Raw genomic sequence first — 13,712 nt, forward strand, 5'->3', positions numbered from 1 at the left:
ACTGATTTGTATAACTTATTCCCCACTGAAGTCTCAAACCCAAGGACTTCTGATGTTTGGAGTTTAGCTGAAGCACTGTCAAGGAGCTAAGAAGGAATAATGCATAAGTGCCACTTCAGACTAAATTGCTCCCTGCTTATACACATGTAATGCAATTAAATCAAGAAGCTGTAAGCCTCCTAAATCGAGTAAGTTTAACGGAGGTATTTGCACTTAAGAAATCTGCCACCATGCCTCCCCCCACCACCAATGGTGATAAAACAAAGGAAATGCAAGCAATAAAGAATTCATTGGGATGAATTTACAGTGTACATGATTCTCCAATGAAACTGGAGAGATGGTGGGGGGGGAGATTGAGAGAGAGAGAGAGAGAGAGAGAGAGAGAGAGAGAGAGAATTGCTAATTGTACTGATGTGGATAAATCATTTTCAGCAGAGGAATAAAGGGGGTTCTAATTCTGATGTTGCTTTCATGCAATTTATTTAGAACTCATGTAATGTCTACTGTGGAACGTTAGCGAGCGCTGAGCTCTGCAAGTTTTGGGGCTGTGTTTTCCAGGAGACATCCAGACGCAACTGGAATTAATTGCATTTCCGACTGATGGATTCCTTGAAAATCTAAAATGAAGGGAAAAGAAAGCTTGACAGCTGAATCTGTATGTTGTTACAGCCTAAGTGCTTTGGGTCATAGTTCCTTAACACAACACTCCACGGCCGAGTTATTTCCATATCCTGCTTGCCAAGTCTAGTCCACCAGCTTGAATTAATAGTACTGTAATTCATCTTCTGAGCATCAAGTGAACATCAATAAATACTTTTTGCTGACATGGTTACCCTGCTTTGCACATCACTTGTTTTGTGTATTGAGCAGTGGGAACTATGTTTAGCCATGGCTGTCTTTCGGAATGCAACACCTCCTTTTAATCTTGGTCTAACATGGTGAAAGTGGAGGACAAGTTGTTTGTCAGTGGGAGGCAAATCGAGTTGGAGGGCTGCGGATAATGTTGTATGGTGGAGGGGCCTGTAATCGGCACTGTTTGTGTATACTTTTCATCAGTACCATGCTATAGTTGCTGAACATATTACATGTTTATAGTATTGCAGCTCTCCAGTACTATGCAGAATAGTGATCAGAATAATGATCAATAGATACATCTGTCAATTTTGGCTTCTGTCCATTCCTGTAATGGCCCCAGAGTATAACCAAGTCACCTGTAGTTTTAGAGGGGCCTAGAGAACCATAGTGCTCTTTTTGGGTTCAGTATAAGTGCAGTTTCCTTGCTAGTGAGCCTCTGAGCATGTGACATGAGTCAAAGGTCGGTAGCACGGCCTCAGCACATTCCATGCTAACCAAGGCTAGTATCTTATCAGGGCCTAGGACGTGCCTGGGAAGTGAGGCTATATTTATGCTGAGCTACAGGTGGCTGTGCTGGGAAAGTTCTGATTGTTTTCCTTCTGAACGAGCACTGTTAGTCTATGCTGGGAAAGTTGCAGATGAACACTAATTAACACTTGCTGCTGTCATGTGCCTCACTGCTGACATGTATGGTATAAAACCCATTTTACCCCATGGCTCTGGGTTCAGAGAAGCTGTCTGATCCAACCATTGGGTATGCCTGTGTGCTGTAAGTATGCAATAAAGTCTCCTTGTAAGCAAACCAGGATCTGGCTTATCATTATCTCGGCACCTCCAAACCTTAGTAGCCCATGGCTGGGGCATACAGTTCCTCATTTTCCCAATCTTAAGTTTGGTTCATCTTGAACTTTGAGAATTTCTCCAGTCTTAAATTTGATTTGTCCCAAATGCTGAGATTTGTTTTAAGTCTACATAATAAACAATGAGCGTTATTGTGCACATTTCTCCCAATGTATGTATGAACTTGAGCACACTCTGGGAGAGAGCGGAGGACAGGAAGGCCTGGCATGCTATGGCCCATGGGGTCATGAAGAGTCGGACATGACTTAACGACTGAACAACAACAACATATTTTTGGGAGCAATTGTCCTGATATAATGCATTTTTCTGTTATTTCCCTTAATATATGCATTTTATATGCATTTCGTTATTGGAGAGCTACACTGCAAAATTCAGAGAACTGTAAATTTCAAAGGATAACTGCATTTCAGCTAATATAATGATTTGAAAGTGTAGAATTACATACATTTGCACTGAAATGCAAACTGAACAAATTTCTCCTCCATCCCTAATGCAGAACTCCCACCAAATTATCACGTGAAGCAAAAATCAATGTGAATCAAGGGTCCTTTGCAGGCAGGATATCTGAGGGATTTTGAAGAAAGTTCTTCAGATTTTGATTAGGCTAGTGACATTTCTCAGTGGGTTCTGCATATCCCTAGGTTATGGGAGAGTTCATCTAGTGTGAAGCTGAGTGTGAATTTGGAGGTTCCTCCTCAGGGAAATTATTTTAGGGATTGGAATTTGAAGCCAAAGGTGTATTTGGTCAAATTTTGGAAGGGAATTTTACACATTCCTAAAAAAAGGGGAAGATCATGAGGTCTATACTAGTGAAATTTCAGTTCACACATCCCTTGGGTTGGCTTAATCTGACTGCAGTAGCATTACAGAATAATGTTGGGCCTACATTTTCACTCTCGCATCTTACCAACACCAGTACGGAGTGGAAATAGGTAGAAAAATCAAGGATGATACCACAATCTCCATCACGTAGAAAAGGTCAGCCACAGATTGGTTATTGCTTTGGATGTGAGGAGGGGTCTGATGACACAGGGGGTGAGGAAGGCTGAGTGCAGGTAGTGCTGTGCCCAAAAATTAACCCACATTTTTCTTGACTGTTCTCATTCAATTTGATAGACAATAAATTGCTTTTGAAAAGACATTCAAAGGAGGAGAAATTTTGAGAAATTATCATGGGCTGGGATTGGGGTTCTTGCTCTTACCTTACTTGTGAGGTGGCCAAGGAGTGTGTATGAGCATCCTTTCTGTCACTCTACAGTAATGTCTGTGGCAGCCTGTAGCCTCCTCGGCTTCCCACGCTCCAGTTAAAGCCATCATGAGGAAGACATTGTGTGGCAATTCCTCCCATGGGTCTTTTCCAGTTCAGGAAGCACTGGCAGGCTGGGAGGCTGCAGAGCAATGGAAAGATGTGTAATGGAGAGAGAAAACACACATAGCACCCTCATCCACTTCACAGGGATTAGGTAAGCTCAAAAATACCACCAAAAGCAATTCAAAATTCGGCTTCAAAAAAGTGAACACATCAACTCAACACAGTTGATGCTGTTGCCACCTTCAGAAGCACTACAATAAACCAAAAACCTTTAGGAAAAAAGAACGAAGCTGTGCTACAGCCCCTGCCAGTGGTGAGCCCTATCTGTGAGAAACTGTTGGAGAATTTCTCACTTTTAGGAGAAATTCAGTGAAATTGTCCCCCCAGTTTCTCTGCCCACAGTTAGGCTGGAGAATGTTGAGAGGCCTTGTGTGCACAGCTCTAAGTGCAGGAACTATTGCCAGAGAGGAACCTGACCAGACACTCCCATGGGAGGCAGCCCAGGGAGATATTGATGTCTGCACAACTACAGGGAACACCCCCCCTCCCCCGATCAGTATGCCACTGAATACTAGTGGAAACAATTGTGGGAGAGAGCTATTGCCATCAGGTACCATTCCTGGGCTTCCCAGACTCATCTAGCTGACCACTGTGGAAAACAGGTTGCTGAACTACATGGGACCTTTGTTCTGATCCACCAGCACTCTTTTGGTACCGCGAATCAGCATACAATATAGTTAAATGATGTGCATTGTTGCCATCCTTAACAAATGTATATAACAAATGATTCTATATTAAATGGGGGTGAAGGCTGTAAAGTAGGGATGTATGAAAGTCACTTACCTTTCGCGGATTATGTTGATGGTGGGGGGGGGAGGCGCGCCGTCCCTCCCCCCCAGAATCCTGGCTGGCCGGCTGTGCTCCGCTTGGATTCTGTGGAGCTGCCAGCCAGCTCCGCCAGCAGCTGGACATCCGGCTGCTGGCTAGCAGGGACACAAATGGCGGCGGCCATAGCCGCTGCCGTTTGCGTCCCTGCAGTCAGCTGTGATAGGCTACATAAATGTTTACGTAGCCTATCACAACTGACTTAAAAAACAACAACAACAACGTGCTGGCATTCGGCCTCCCCGAGACCCGTGGCGGAATTCTCTGACATCCCTACTGTAAAGCCTTAACTGGGTTTCATTCCCTAATTCGAGCTCCCTAGTAACAGTAGTGATGGGGCTGGGGAGGGGGAAATTTCATCAGCATAGTGCTGAAAGAACTAGAAGCGATAATTATTTTCAGCACAGTTATTTTGGTTCAATGTGGATTTTTTTTTTTTAGGTTGAAAAAACGCAGATTATATTTTGATTGTTGTAAACAAGTTTTTAAGTAATAGTTTTCAAGCTACAGAATTGAAAACCATTTGGAAATGTGCAACAAAACTGAAAGGATACTAATTTATGTGAAGTAACACAATGCATCATCTATTTTTATTCATCCTAGTGCCTATATAAATAGTTTTGAGCAATTTCCTAGAAGGTGCTGCCATTTAAAGGAAAAAATATAAGATCCAGAGGTCCATCTAGTCTTGCATCCTGTCTCCAACAGTGGACAGCTGAATGTGTCAGGAAAACCTATAAGCAGGACACCAATGCGACAGCCCTCCCTTGCTATTTGTGCCGAGCATCCAGTATTCAGAGGTATGTGCGATACCAGGGGTGGGCAGCAATTAGATCTCCCGATGTTTTTGACTTCAGCTCCCAGAATCCCCTGCCAGCATGGTGAATGGTCAGCAACGCTGGGAGTTGAATTCCAAAACTTCTGGAGATCCACTTTCTGCCCACCTCTGCACTATACATGCCCTATGCACTGACATTCCCATTTGGAATATCTTTCTTCCTTGTTTAACATCCATCCAAACCATTGCAACCTCCTGTGGCAATGGGTTACACAAGCTCAATATGCATTATGCAAAGTGGCACTTTCTTTCTTAGTCCTGCCGCCAATCAGTCTGAAGATGGGGGTGGAATCTAATCAGACCGTAGGTATTTCCCTTGCAAGGAAGGGCTGTTTAATCCCCAGTTATGCTTCTTTACAAGAAGGAAGTGCTTTCTTAGCAGAAAAGACCCCTTGCAGCTAATTCTGTAACACCGAGAGAAAGGCAGACCCCATTGATCAGCCAGGTTTGAGCTCCTCAGTGAGTGGCTGGCAATGACCGAAACAATTACTTGCTTAGGGTAAATGGGAACCTTCCCCGACACACCATCCCTAGGACAGAGCTTGTACCAAAAGTTCTCCAGCAAGCCAAGAAAAACTTAGCCTCCCTCCCTCACCCTCAGACTCCTTTATCTCAAGTTCCCAAGGAGAAGGCCAAAACCCAGCACCTCTGATCAAACTCAAATCACTTACAATTCTAGTTTCAACCTTCCTTTCGCAGGCATCCCTGCTTCCATGGCCTTCCTGGTGTCTTAGGCCACGGATGGGCAGAAAGTGGAACTCTAGATGTTTTGGACTCAAACTCCCAGCATTCATCACCATTAGCCATGCTGGCAAGGGCTTCTGGGACTTGAAGCCCAAAACAACTAGAGATCTGCCTCCTGCCCACCCTTGTCTTCACCTCGGGATGGGTGAATGAGCGATGTTGGAGATTGCTAGGATTCTCTGAGCATCATCTTGCTGCTCATCTCATGCCCAATTCCTGTCCGTGTTTCTGATTGCTGCTTGCTTTTCAAGCAGGGATTCAACAGGAGATTTGCTCGGATTTCCTCCATAGCCTAAAGCAAAGCTGATTCATCTCCCGAGGGCATTTGCACAATTATGAAATTTGTGCAAATCAAACTAAGAATCAGGAATGAGATGGGCATGAGAACGTGTTTAACAATTTGCAAATATTTTTGGCGGACATATTTTTGGACATTCCGCCAAAAATGTTTTGAATGGGGCATGCGTGCATGTTACGCAAGCAAAAATGACATTCTCCTACATCCCTGACTTTAGGGATGTACGAATCCCTTACCTTGTTCCGGTGGCAGTGTCTGCTGGGGGGGGAGGTGCTCCATCCCTCCCCCCGGAATCCTCGACGGGGGGAGGCAATCCGGTCCTCCCCCCCGGAATCCTCGATGGCCGGCTCTGCTTCGCGGTGGCTCTGCGGAGCAGCCGGCCAGGCCAGGGCCATCCACAGCCGGATTTCCGGCCACAGTGGCTGCTGGGTAAAAAAAAGAAAAAAAAAAACGGTGTAGGCAACTGGCGGCAGCTATGGCCACCGCCATTTGCGTTCCTTATTTTTCGCCGTCTTAGCCTACGTAAATATTTACGTAGGCTAAAACAGTGAATCAAAAAGGGACACAAATAGCACCCACTACGCTATTTGCGTTCCCCTTTATTTTCCCCGTAATAGCCTACGTAAATATTTACGTAGACTAAGACGGTGAAAAATAAGGAACGCAAATGTCGGCGGCCATAGCCACCACCATTTGCGTACGCATTTTGTTTTTTTTTTCTAACTGGGACATGATAGGCTATGTAAGTCTTTACGTAGCGTATAACGTCTTTGTAAAAAAAAAAACGAAAAAAACTCCCGACCAGACTGCAAATGGCGGCGGTGGCAGCCGGTTGGAAGACCAGCTGCCGAAGCCGCCACTGCCAAAGCCACTGCCAGAGCCGCCGCTGCCCGGAACATCCGCCCCAGGTAAGTCTTGTCCCGGGGGGGATCTGCAGGGGGGGCAGGGGGTGGCAGGCTGTTCCGCCACAGATTTCGGGGGCCAAATGCACTGGCACTCGGCCTCACCAAGATCCGTGGCAGAATTCTCTGACATCCCTACATGACTTAGGCCATTGCTTCCCTGCACTTTTTTAAAGCCCTTTTGGGAAGCCTGGCATCAACAGACAACATCCTTAGGCAGATGTTTAGGGCCCACCACCACCATTTATGCTATTGATCCATGCCCCTTTTTATAGTGCTCCGATGAGTGCTGGGCAGCTGGTATTGTCATGACCCACCATCACTGCATGGTGTTGCAGGCCATGAGAATGCCTGGTGTGGAGAATGTGGATAGGGAGACATTTTTCTCCCTCCCTCAAAATACTAGAACCCAGGGTAATCCTATGAAACTGATTGGTGGGAGATTCAGGACAGATAAAAGGAAGTATTCCTTCACACAGCACATAGTTAAGCTTTGGAATTCTCTACCACAGGATGTTGTGATGGCCACCAATTTGGATGGCTTTAAAAGGGGGTTGGAAAAATTCATGGAGGAGAAGGCTATCAGTGGCTACTAGTCCTGATGGCTATGTGCTACCTCCAGAACCAGAGGCCATGAGCCTATGTACACCAGTTGCTGGAGAACATGGGTGGGAGGGTGCTGTTGCACTCATGCCCTGCTTGTGTGTTCCTGGTCAACAGCTGGTTGGCCACTGTGTGAACAGAATGCTGAACTAGATGGACCCTTGATCTGGTCCAGCAGGGCTCTTCTTATGTTCTTACATTCTTATGGGAATGACAACTGTCCTGCAATCATCAGGGGAGCACCATCAAAGTTGTCCTCTGTCTCCTCCTCCAGCAGTCAACCCACTCATCCACCCCAACATCCAGGCAGAAATTAATGAGAGGATAGTGACTGTCTACTACCATGGGGGGCATGCCAACTCATGGGAGCCCTTTATGCTAAGGGATCACTAGCCAGAGCAGCTAAAAACATAGCAACTCTGCCAATAGCAGTGAGAGACCCACTGCCTGCCCCACCATGCTGTGACATCAGAGCAGCCCAGCCAATCATTGCCAGAGGCCAAATCTCTTACTGCCCAATCCTATGCATGTTTACTCAAGAACAGCCCTCAATGAGGCCAGTGGGGTTATTCCTTATTCACCAAAAAGTGCACTTAGGTTTTCAACCTCAATGTAGATAATGACAGACAGTGAAAAATGCCACCTTGTGTTTAGGCTTTTTCTTCGGGGAGACTGACCCTATATTTTCTGTCTTCCCACCGCCACCCTAAATAAGCTGGAAAATGTTGCTTTAATGCATTGGGTCCTCTCTGTTATATCAGAAGTGGCAGCATTGCATCAAGAGGCTGGTGGAAGTGAAGCTATTATCATTAATGAAAACAAGGATCATATGGTGTCCAAGAATATGATCTGTTTTCAAAACAAATCATGCTTGACAGGCTTGAGAAATAATTTTCTACATAAAACAAGTTTATTTTTAGGGGAAAGACCAGATAAAAGAATTGCAAATGGGAAAGTGCTCTTGCAGTGACAGTTGTGGGAGAAGGAAGCCTCATTATGTTATGTATGTATGTATGTATTTTGCAGGCTTAATTATGTTGTTTATTAGCTTCCAAGCCTGAGTGTGTGTTTTAAATCTCCATCTTCTCTCTCTCTCAATCTCTCTCTCTCTCTTTTGCTTCTACATTGGTGGGTTTTTTTTTGTCTAAGGAATGTTGTGGGACTGCAGCCAACAATGGTTTCAAATTAGCCAGTCTGAGTCTAGACTTTCTGAAGGGGAGTGATAACATTTGCGTAGGGGAAGGCAAGGCCAGTTTCAAGGGTAGGCAATATTGGCCATGTGCTGAGGCCTACGTCCCTTCAGAGGACCCACAATCAGCCCCTAGAACCTCCTGGCCCTATCTCCTGGCCACCCTGAGCATGCAAGAGTGCAGAGATGGAGCACCAAACTCTACTTATTATTTATTTATTTATTTATTTATTTATTCCATTTGTCAGCCACCCAGTCATCAAAGATCTGTAATTGTTGCAGTTCACAAAAATTTAAACAATAAAATATGATAAAATTCAATCTAAACATTGAAAAGTTTAAAACTGCAGTATAAAATAAATAAAAAATAAATAAATAGGACCTACCAGTACTGCAAATATTTAAAATAGTGCACTATTTATAGTGCACTAACAGACACTGAAAAACTAAAATTTAGGTATGCTGGAGAAATTCGAGATGGATTAAAATGAGCTCAGATTTCTAAGAATCTGGCCTGCAGAATCTACTGCGGAGCACCCTCAGGCCGCGTGGAGTCTGTGGACTTTCGATAGGGATGTCAGAGAATTTCTCCATGAATCTCGGGGAGGCCGAATGCCAGTGCATTCGGCCCCCTGAAATTGGTGGAGAAACAGTCTTCCCCCCCCGCCCCCCCGGGACGGGACTTACCTTGTTTGAATGTCCCTGGTGGTGGCGGTGGCTCCAGCGGCGGTTCGGCTGGTCTTCCGACCGGCTGCTGCTGCCGCCGTTTCCAAGTAAAAACAACAACAACAACAAACAAACAAACGTGATAGGCTACGTAAATCTTTACGTAGCCTATCATGGCTGACTTTGAGAAAAAAAAAAAGTGCGTACGCAAATGGCGGTGCCCATGGGTGCTGCTATTTGCGTTCCTTATTTGGGCATGTGTAGTCTACGTAAACATTTTCGTAGACTACGGCAAAAATAAGGGGAACGCAAATAGCGTTCCCCTTATTTTTGCCGTAGTCTACGTAAATGTTTACGTAGACTACACGTGCCCAAATAAGGAACGCAAATGGTGGCGCCCATTGGCGCCGCCATTTGCGTATTTTTTTTTTTTAAGTCAGCCGTGATAGGCTACGCAAACATTTACGTAGCCCATCACGGCTGACTGCAGGGATGCAAACGGAGGTGGCTACAGCTGCCGCCATTTGTGTCCCGGCAGGAGAGGAGGTTTCGCAGCTGGAGGGACGGGGCCCCTCCCCCCTGGCCAGAATTTCGGCCGGAGGGATGGGGCGCCTCCCCCTGGCCAGAATTTTGGGGGGGAGGGATGGGGCACCTCCTCCCCCAGCCAGAATTTCAGGGGGAGGGACGGAACACCTCCCCCCCCACCGCGAAGTAAGCTTCGGGATCAGGTAAGGGACTTTCGTCCATCCCTACTTTCAGATGATTTTTTTTTTTTTACTTTCCATAAAGTTACGCATATAAATCCATAAAAAATACATAAGTTTCTGCTGAGGAAACGTTGAATGGAATGGGGGATGAAGCACTAAATGTTACATAGTCGGGTAAATTATGTAAATACTTAACTTAAATATTTACGTAAATACTTAACATAAATATTTATGTAAATACTTATGTAAATACTTATATAGTTATTTCCATACCTTCCACATAAGGAAAACAAAATTGCATCCATCTGTGGGTGGAGGACAGAATGAAAGGCGCTTGACAATCCATAGAACACAGGAGTGGATTTTACACAGTCCGTACATCCCTACTAAAATGCCTGTTTTTGTTTTTTTTAATGGTCATCACCTGGTGCCGAAAAGAGCACAACTTAGTGCCAGGCGAGCCTCTCTGGGAAGCTCATTCCACAATCGGGGTGCCACACAGAAAAAAAGGCCTTCTTTTTAAGGCCTTCTTTTAGGCCTTCTTTTTAAAAAGGCTTCCTACTTCACTTCCTTTGGCGGGCGCTCCTGGAGAAGGACAGCTGAAGACTGTGAACTTACCTGATTTCACACTTCTGAACGCAAACCAAAACTCAATTAGGGATGTCAGAGAATTTCTCCACGAATCTCCGGGAGGCCGAATGCCAACGCATTTGGCCCCCCGAAATTGGGGGATAAACGGTCCGCCCCCCGCCCCCCCGGGATAGGACATAGCTTGTGCAAACGTCCCTGGCGGTGGCAGCTCCCAGCGGTGGTTCGGCGATGGTTCGGCAATGGCGGCGGCGGCAGCCGGTCTTCTGACCGGCTGCCGCCGCCACCATTTCCAAGTAAAACAAACAAACAAACAAACAAACAACAAACGTGATAGGCTACATAAAGATTTACGTAGCCTATCATGGCTAGATTTTAAAAAAACACCGTGATAGGCTACGTAAATGTTTACATAGCCTATCATGGCTGACTTTGAAAAAAAAAAAAAGTGCGTACGCAAATGGCGGCGCCCATGGGCGCTGCCATTTACGTTCCTTATTTGGGCACGTGTAGTCTATGTAAACATTTACGTAGACTACGGCAAAAATAAGGGCAACGCTATGCGTTGCCCTTATTTTCGCCGTAGTCTACGTAAATGTTTACATAGACTACACGTGCCCAAATAAGGAACACAAATGGTGGCGCCCATGGGCGCCGCCATTTGCGTACGCACTTTTTTTTTTTCAAAGTCAGCCGTGATAGTCTACATAAACATTTATGCAGGCTATCATGGCTGACTGCAGGGACGCAAACAGCGGTGGCTACGGCCGCTGCCATTTGCGTCCCGGCAGGAGACGAGGTTTCGCGGCCGGAGGGACGGGGTGCCTCCCCCCCGGCCAGAATTTCGGGGGGGGGGAGGTATGGGGTGCCTCCTCCCCGCCCAGAATTTCAGGGGGAGGGATGGAGCACCTCCCCCCCCACCGCGAAGCAAGCTGCGGGATCAGGTAAGGGACTTTCGTCCATCCCTACTCAATCCTTCAAAATTTGTACATTTTGTAATAGAGTTGTCTGATCAAAACATGGACACAAAAATGTGTATATTAGTGAAACTGACATTCAAAAATGCATTCCTTTAGGAATTTTGTTTGCAGAAAAAAGAAGGGTTATTTTAGGTAAAACTGCATACGCAAATGCATGTATTAGGAGAAATGTGCTCCCAAATGCATATGCATTTTCATGTAAGCTTTAAAAAAGTAAATCAATCTTGAACTTCTGGTCAAACCAAATCTAAGACTGGAAAAATGAGAAACTGAGAGAAACCGAAATTGACAGGTTCATCCATCCCTACCCAGGTTCCTATCGTATGTCCACACACACAGCCACAAAGTTTGCTTGATGGTCTTGGGTCAGTTACTCTTTCTGAGCCTAACCTACCTCACAGGGTTATTGTCAGGACAGAAGGGGAGGGGCCATGTTCACCAGCCTGAGCTCCTTGGCAAAAGGCTGGAATAAAAATGTAACAAATAAATAAATAAATAAATGCATGAATCGGTCTTACCTCTTGAATTTGCAGTCACTAGTTTTGATTGTAAATGGACCTCCTTAGTGTACTTGTACTCTTCTCTGTTTTTTGGTTCACCAGCTCAGCTGGTGTACTTTGGTGGCTCTTTAAAGGCTTCTAAAAAAAGAAGAGGGGAAAAAAAGGGATCAATAGTATGGTTGTGATTTGAATAGTCTTCATAGCTGAATTTACAATTAATGAGCTGGTTGAACTCTACAAAAGGTATCTGTTTTCCATTTTAGCCCAGCATATACATGTTTCATATGACCTAATTCCATCACTGGCGTCACTCCCTATAAAACTTCAAAATGATTTGATCTCCAGAGAGTGCCTTGAGTTTGATATAGCATTACAGATTCCTATTCCTTTCTGTTTGTTCATGGTGCTTCTGTGATTCTTTAGCCAGAATAAAGAAAAGAAAAAAGAGATAACTTTATTCACCATTCTGGAGCTGAACAGTGAATCGGTGGGAGCCAATTGTCCCACCACAGCTGTGGGGCCTTCTGATAGCCACTCCCCAGAAAAGGATGGGGGTACAGTGCACAGACTGAGAGAACCACGTCCTCCCATCTCTGGTCCTTTGGGAAAAGGCAAGACCCATCGTGGGGATCAAGTCAACAGCAATCATGCTGTCACTGCTAGGCATGCTTAGGTTTTGAATTGTAACCTTCATGGCTCCAGTTGAGCTTAGTGAGATACTTGGGACTGTTTGTGCATAGGTTCATAGCCCCGGCCACCCTTAAGGCACGGAAGAGAATAGCATTGTGCAACATTGGTCCCTGTGTTTGGCTGACAGTGTGGAAGTTCTTGGTTAAGCTGGTTCTGGTGTCAATATTTGGAGCCTGGCCTTCTTCTACAATGGACTTGTTAGCAGAGCCAGAGCCAAAACTGTTGCACTGGAGACCCTGGTGTCTGCTCAGCTTCCCAGCTACAGCAGCTCAGTTAGAGAATGTACATCCTAGCTCTCCTTTTTTGGATCCTCCACCTCCAAATCTAAATGTGCAGGATGATGCAAATGTAAAATTGGGAAAATTCTCAAAGTTCATGACAAACTGAACTCAAGCTTGGAAAAATTAGAAACTGAGGAAAACCAACATTGACAGATTTGTCCACCCATCCAGCTGCACATTTTGTGGATGAGGGGGACCCTCCTGAATCATTACGCTCACAAGTCCCATGATTTTGGTTGTGTGCTCTGAGCAAGCTGCAAAGGGGTTCCTCTCTCTTTTTCCTGGCCCCACAACCCTGAGTGGGAAATACAGGAAATCCCCCATTCCAACATAATCAAGGCATTCCCTGGTGAATTTCTTGGCAGTCTATTTCCCACAGTACTTCCATTTCATGCCTTTCACCCAACCAGCCCAGAAAATCATCTCTCAGGCCTTGCTGCAGACCTCCAAGGAATATCCATCCCACCCTTCTTGCTTTCCCCCAGCCAGGAAAACTTCTTTTGGGACCAGGGAGAGTTTGTGGTGGAAGCAGCTACAGGTCTTCTCATGGCTGCAGTACAGAGTAGGGATGTAGGAAACACTTACCTGGTTTTGTCCAGGGACATCCATGGTGGGGGGGAGGTGCTCCGTCCCTCCCCCCGAAATCCTCCCTGGCCAGCTCCGCTCTGTGGCGACTCCGTGGAGCTGCCAGCCAGGGCCGCCTGCAGCCAGACATCCGGCCGCTGCTGGGCTGTGCAGGGATGCAAATGGTGGCTGCTGTAGCCACCGCTATTTGCATCCCTGTCTTTTGCCATGATAGGCTACATATATATT

Source organism: Heloderma suspectum, chromosome 12, assembly GCF_057233095.1.
Source record: "Heloderma suspectum isolate Gila_16-S chromosome 12, 16-S_ref, whole genome shotgun sequence".
Classification (NCBI taxonomy): Eukaryota; Metazoa; Chordata; class Lepidosauria; order Squamata; family Helodermatidae; genus Heloderma; species Heloderma suspectum.